Here is a 5,905-nt window from a genome sequence, read left to right as displayed (position 1 = left end):
CCCACAATGCAACGCGGCGCATGCTTCTTTTCATGACATTAACCTCCTATTTTATTTCAATAAAAAAATTCTGAATATGAAAAAGAAATTCATTAATCATTATACAACTATATTAATGAATATCTGGAATTAATTGAAGATGTGTGTGTGTCTATTTATTCTGATCAACTCTCTTACCAAGTATGTAATGGTTTACTCTGCATGCTATTTGCAGCAGGCCCTGTGCGCCTGGTTTTGGAAAACCTCAATTAGCACATTGGAGCTGTAGTTGGAGGATGTTTCAGATTAGGGATGAACACTAATGGAGTCATAACACCCTAACGTTTATATAAGGTCGTGGAAGAGGCTCTCTGCTGAGACACCACATACAGGGATAAGAATAAATCTACAAGCATAGAGGCTGGAGTATTCTGCTTGGCAGTGCTAAGCACAACAGGCAGGAGGTTGGGCTGAGACAGAGATGGGGTCAACTCTGTGCAATCCCGGACTGTCAATTCAGGAAATATGTTGTTTGAAGTTCATGAAATTGTGATTTTTTTTCGTAAGAGATTATGGGTCATTATTTTTATGAATTTAAATTCATTTCCTGAATTGACTTGAGTAGTTGACCTCTAGGTTGAAGACCTTGGTTGATCTAAACTCTGGACTTGGATGTTGTTCAGATAAAGGCAGTCATGTCCTCTCCTGCCGTGAACTGGCTCACCTATCACTGGGTACAGCAGTCTCCTGTGTTTTCACATGGCACAGGACAGCCACTGTCCCTCCCTCAGAACACATCAATATAGTTTTTAATTATGTACTCATCCGACTACCTCGGTTTATTTATCGATTGCCCTTGTGGCCTGGGCGGATTTTAAATGCCTGATATACTCCCTCATTTAGCCACAGGACACACATAGTATTGACTGAGGACTGCGTCTGCTTCATTTTGGGGAAGACAAAGACAATAAAGTTAACTCTCTCAGTGTTGACCTCCTTGCCTGTCTTGGACGCCAAATTAGTTGTGTGGTGTTACCCCCCTTGCCCCCCGTCATGAGATCTGGGTGAGACAGGCAAATCTGTTTGAAGGACGGCTTCGTTCCGGGTTTAGCCCCTCCAAAATCAAATTACAGGCCGCATGTGTCTCAAGGTCAGAGGACATACATGAGTGGTGACTTTATTCCCGTGAAAACTGATCCTGAATCAGTTTTACATTATTTGCTTGTTCAGGGGGATAAAGGGTTTGGAATGAGACATCGGCGTTCAGACAGACACTTATTGTTAGCCCCTCTCTGTTTTAGAGAGAAAGAAGAAAGGTGAAGCCATGGAAACATACAGTGTTTCCAGCTATTTATTTGCTTAACCTTCAACCTCAAGTCTACAATTGAAGTGATCCTCATTAAATCTCGTATACAAGCAGTATGTTTGTTTTTTGGTCTAGTCTGTCAATGTGTTGTCAGCAACCTTGACAGAGATAAGCAATACAAGTCCACATAAAACGTGATAAAAAAGGCAGACTACTTATACTTATTATTACAGATTACATGTTAATCATAGGTCTGCCATGATGAATATTGAATAATGTTTGCATGAATGCCTCTTCGGTTGGGGTCTTCAATGGTCTGGAGAGCCTCTTGAAGTAGTGGGGTGACAATGGTTTGAATTGTGTGATTACTATTTCAATGCAGCCATAATCTCAGTACTTACTTGGCAAGCAGTACTTTAATGAATTTACAGTATATCACACATTTTCAACCAATGTATAAATTAATGAACAGTTATGAACTATTTCTGAAAATGTTTTCATCCGTATTACTAAATAAACAAATTCAAATATTGAGTGGACTACTGGACAGATTGTCCAGAATATGAGCTAAATATGTAATTTAACTATTCATTTAATGAGATAACGCTGTAACCTGATTATGGACAATTGATGCCGTGCTGCTGCCCCCTGTCGACCATTGTGGGGCAGTGTTGTATAGCTCTGCAGAAAGAGGGACATTCTGACATTTCTCTCATCAGACAAGTCTGCAAAAACGGGAGAACGGAGCCCGGGTACAGGGAAAGCGAGATGAGGCGTCGTGTTTGCTTTGGTTGAATCCAAGTATTAATTCTACCAGATGCCGATTGAGAAGGTGAGTGTGACAAAGTACATCGTTTTCTGGTGCAAATGTTTTGGTCAAGATGAGCTGATCGCTGTTCAATCGTTCAACTACAAGCCTCGACTGGCTTGCTATCATCCACTCGCCTTGGCGCAGACTGAAAATGCAGCCACAGTTTTGGCCTGAATTTCCCATGAATTGAAAACGAAGCCCGGGTACAGAGTTGAATCTCACAGCAGTTTTTGGCTATTCAATAGTGGTACCAATGAAGGCCATTTGTATGAATTCTAGTCGAAGTTTTCCGCCTGGAATTGTGTCCGGGTGTTTGAATATCTGCATCAAGCAAGTGAAGCCCCGTGATACAACTTCACACAGCAAGAAATTAACTTATTATTGTAACTTTGTGGCCTGTGAGTATCGTTAGGGTTGATTGTAACTGTTCAGTAAGTCTACTTACCATTCTGAATGAGTGTAGAGACAGAATCTGAAAACACTGTCGAAGTGGGAAAACAACCTGCCGTTGTCTTCATCTTTTGCAATGTTGCCGATTGGAATTATGCGAGAAAAAGTGTACATATATTTCCTTATTTTTATACCTAAAGATGGAGCACTTTGGACCACATTTTTTTCTGACTGCACCCAACAATTCATTTTTAATTCAATAACGTTTCACGTGACAGTGGAAAGTTGGTTAAGTAGGCTATGTCCCGCTAGGACTGAGTGATGTGGAGGGAAGGCAGTAGTGATTAGGCTGCTACATCGTTTGTCTAGAAGAGCCTTCCTTCAAAGTAGCCAACTTCAGTATCCACCCTACATAGAATTTGACAAACTGTAGGCTACATAACATTATTATGGTGATGATGACATACATGCACATGACTAAGAAGTACAAAGATATATATCATACGTTTACACATGTTGTTATACACACATTTTTCTATTGAGTCAAATTCAGACAGTTTCCACATAGAGAAGTGCCAGTGCATTTTTTTACGGCTGCTGCTGCTATGTGATCAAATCTCAGCAGAACTTCATCCTAATGTGCTGTTATAAAGGCTATGTGAGGCTGTTATAAGCATGTTATAAACATGCTGCTGTGTTGACTAGAATGTAATGTTATTCATGGCTAGTTTAGGCTGATGGGAACCACAGTAGCCCCACAACATACCAGTTATTGTATTTTTCCATGTCAGTGCCCCTCAAAGCCGTGCTCAGTAGTGATGGGTCGTTCTAAGAGCTGGCTCTTGTAGGTGAACGTTGGGAGCCGGCTTGCATATCAAGAGCCGAATCTATTTATAAAAATATTTTAAAAATTAAGATATGAATAATCAAAATATTTAAATGAATAGAATTAAGTAATTCAAAGAATGAAAAAAAAAAGAAAGTAATATAGGCCTAAATGCTCAAGCGCACACACATTGGTTCTGACTGTCTGCTCAGACTAACAGCTTCACCTGTTGTTCCTGTCAATCAGACACGCAGTGTCAACCAATGAACCAAAGATGCGTGAGGAAGGGCCGAGCCAACTCACTCACAGTCACACACTTAGCAGCCGAGGAGAGAGGAAGGACAACTGTGAAAACAACAGCTGGAAAATGAGTCGGAAGCACAGTAGCATTTGGATGCATTTTAGTAATGTAGACTATGTTAGAGCACAGTGTAGAATTTGCCAAAACAAAATCTCATATAAAGCCGGTTCTATGCACAACCTACACCGGCATATGCGAACTGTGCACCCAACTCTGAAGCTAGCTTTAGCGGAGCTTCGAGAAACTAGCGGGCCTGCTAGTGATAGTGGTGGAGCCTGCACCTCCACATGTGGAGATGTATCCACTCAGTCAAGTAGGCCTACTCACAGCAACGCAGTCTTCTATGGACCAGTTTATGCCAAAGTCTATGTCTGTAGCAAAACAAGGCCAAATTGATATTGCATTGGCTAAAATGTTTGCCACCGATTTCCAGCCATTTTCGATCGTGGAGGACAGAGGTTTTAGAAATTCTAGCAATAGTCTAAATCCAATGTACACAATTCCAAGCAGGAAAACCCTTTCAAAATCACTTATTCCACAACTGTACGAGAGCACACAGGCTTTAGTGTGGGAAAGAGTCCAAAAAGCTACTGCAGTTTGCCTTACCACTAACTGCTGGACATCAAGGGTAACCACTTCTTACAAGGCCAAATTGATATTGCATTGGCTAAAATGTTTGCCACCGATTTCCAGCCATTTTCGATCATGGAGGACAGAGGTTTTAGAAATTCTAGCAATAGTCTAAATCCAATGTACACAATTCCAAGCAGGAAAACCCTTTCAAAATCACTTATTCCACAACTGTACGAGAGCACACAGGCTTTAGTGTGGGAAAGAGTCCAAAAAGCTACTGCAGTTTGCCTTACCACTAACTGCTGGACATCAAGGGTAACCACTTCTTACATGTCGGTTACATGTCACTTCATTGAAGATTTTTCGATGTCTAGCTGTCTTCTGGACTGCTTTGAGTTCAGCGACAGACACACCTCAGAGAACTTGGCAGAAGAACTGTTGAGAGTGGTCAGAGAATGGCAAGTAGATGGAAAAGTGGTCTGTTGTGTTAGCGACAATGCAGCTAACATAACCAAAGCCATGAAAATGTTTAAATGGACCCATCATCCATGTCTTGCCCACACAATCAACCTGATTGTAAGAGATGCTCTGAAGGTGATGAAGTCCACTCTGGACAAAGTGAAAGCAGCTGTGGAAAACATCCACAGGAGCACAGTAGATGCTGAACAACTAAAGTCTACACAATGCCAGATGGGGCTGCCTGAGCTGAGGCCTAAACAAGACTGCACTACCAGGTGGAATTCAACATTTTATATGTTGAAGCGGTTTCTTGAATCAAAGGATGCCATCGTCTCTACCCTGGCCATTGTCAATGCACCTGTTGATGCTCTGACCCAAGAGGAATGGGAGGTGGTGGAGGAGGTGTGCAGAGTCCTGGAACCCTTTGAGCAGGTCACTGTGGAGATCAGTGGAGAGAGGTACAGTAAGCAGTTATTACTACATCATTATTTAATCCAGTATTATATATGAGCAGTAGATGTGAATGTAGTATCAGTAGACAAAACATGAACCTGAACTAATAAGTTACTGTTCTCTCTTTTCAGCTATGTGACAGCCTCAAAAATGATACTCCTGTGTAAGGGTCTGCAGCGAATCACAGCTAGCCTCCAGAGACAAGCAAATGTAACCACAGGACATGTGACACAGTTGATGGACACCATATGTTCATCAATGGACAGAAAGTTCCACAGAATGGAATATAATCACGTACTATCAGAAACTGCTGCACTTGACCCCAGGTTTAAGAAGTTAGCCTTCAGTGATGCTAGAGCGACTGATGAGGCTCTTAAAAGAATAACCTTAGCAGCAGGGAGGGATAGCCTCAGCAGTCAGCTGGCTCAGGCACCAGGGCAACAGAATGAAGAGGGATCAGATGGAGCAGAAGCACCAGCAGTAGTGCCACAAATGTCTGCTGTTTGGATGCTGTTTGACGAGAGAGCAACTGGGGATGCAGCACGAAGGAATCCCTCAGCAGATGCCATAATGGAGGTCCAATCCTATTTGGAGGAGCCCCCCAAAGATCTGCAGATCCTCTGAGCTGGTGGAAGAACAAGGCCTCTGTCTACCCATGGCTTACTAAAGTCATGACAGGGAGACTCCACATCCATTCCCTCTAAGAGGGTCTTCTCGAAAATGGGACAAATAATTACTGAGAGAAGAAACCGCATCAGCCCCTCAAAAGTGAGGCAGCTTGCATTTCTGAATGCAAATCTACCATAA

The 5,905-nt window shown here is 42.2% G+C and overlaps 1 protein-coding gene across 1 annotated transcript in view; it reads left to right on the top strand.

The window, feature by feature from the left end:
• The first annotated feature begins 1,961 nt into the window (after positions 1-1,961).
• The window catches only part of LOC115174341 (bifunctional heparan sulfate N-deacetylase/N-sulfotransferase 1-like), a 94,074-nt gene continuing 90,130 nt past the window's right edge, over positions 1,962-5,905 (top strand). The window contains exon 1 of the mRNA XM_029732880.1: positions 1,962-2,117. The gene's annotated coding sequence lies outside the window, so the exon portion shown is untranslated. The remainder of the gene's footprint in view (positions 2,118-5,905) is intronic.

Source organism: Salmo trutta, chromosome 3 (assembly GCF_901001165.1).
Source record: "Salmo trutta chromosome 3, fSalTru1.1, whole genome shotgun sequence".
Taxonomy (NCBI): domain Eukaryota; kingdom Metazoa; phylum Chordata; class Actinopteri; order Salmoniformes; family Salmonidae; genus Salmo; species Salmo trutta.
Note: the sequence above shows the minus strand (reverse complement) of the source record. Positions and strands in the feature narration are given on the sequence as shown.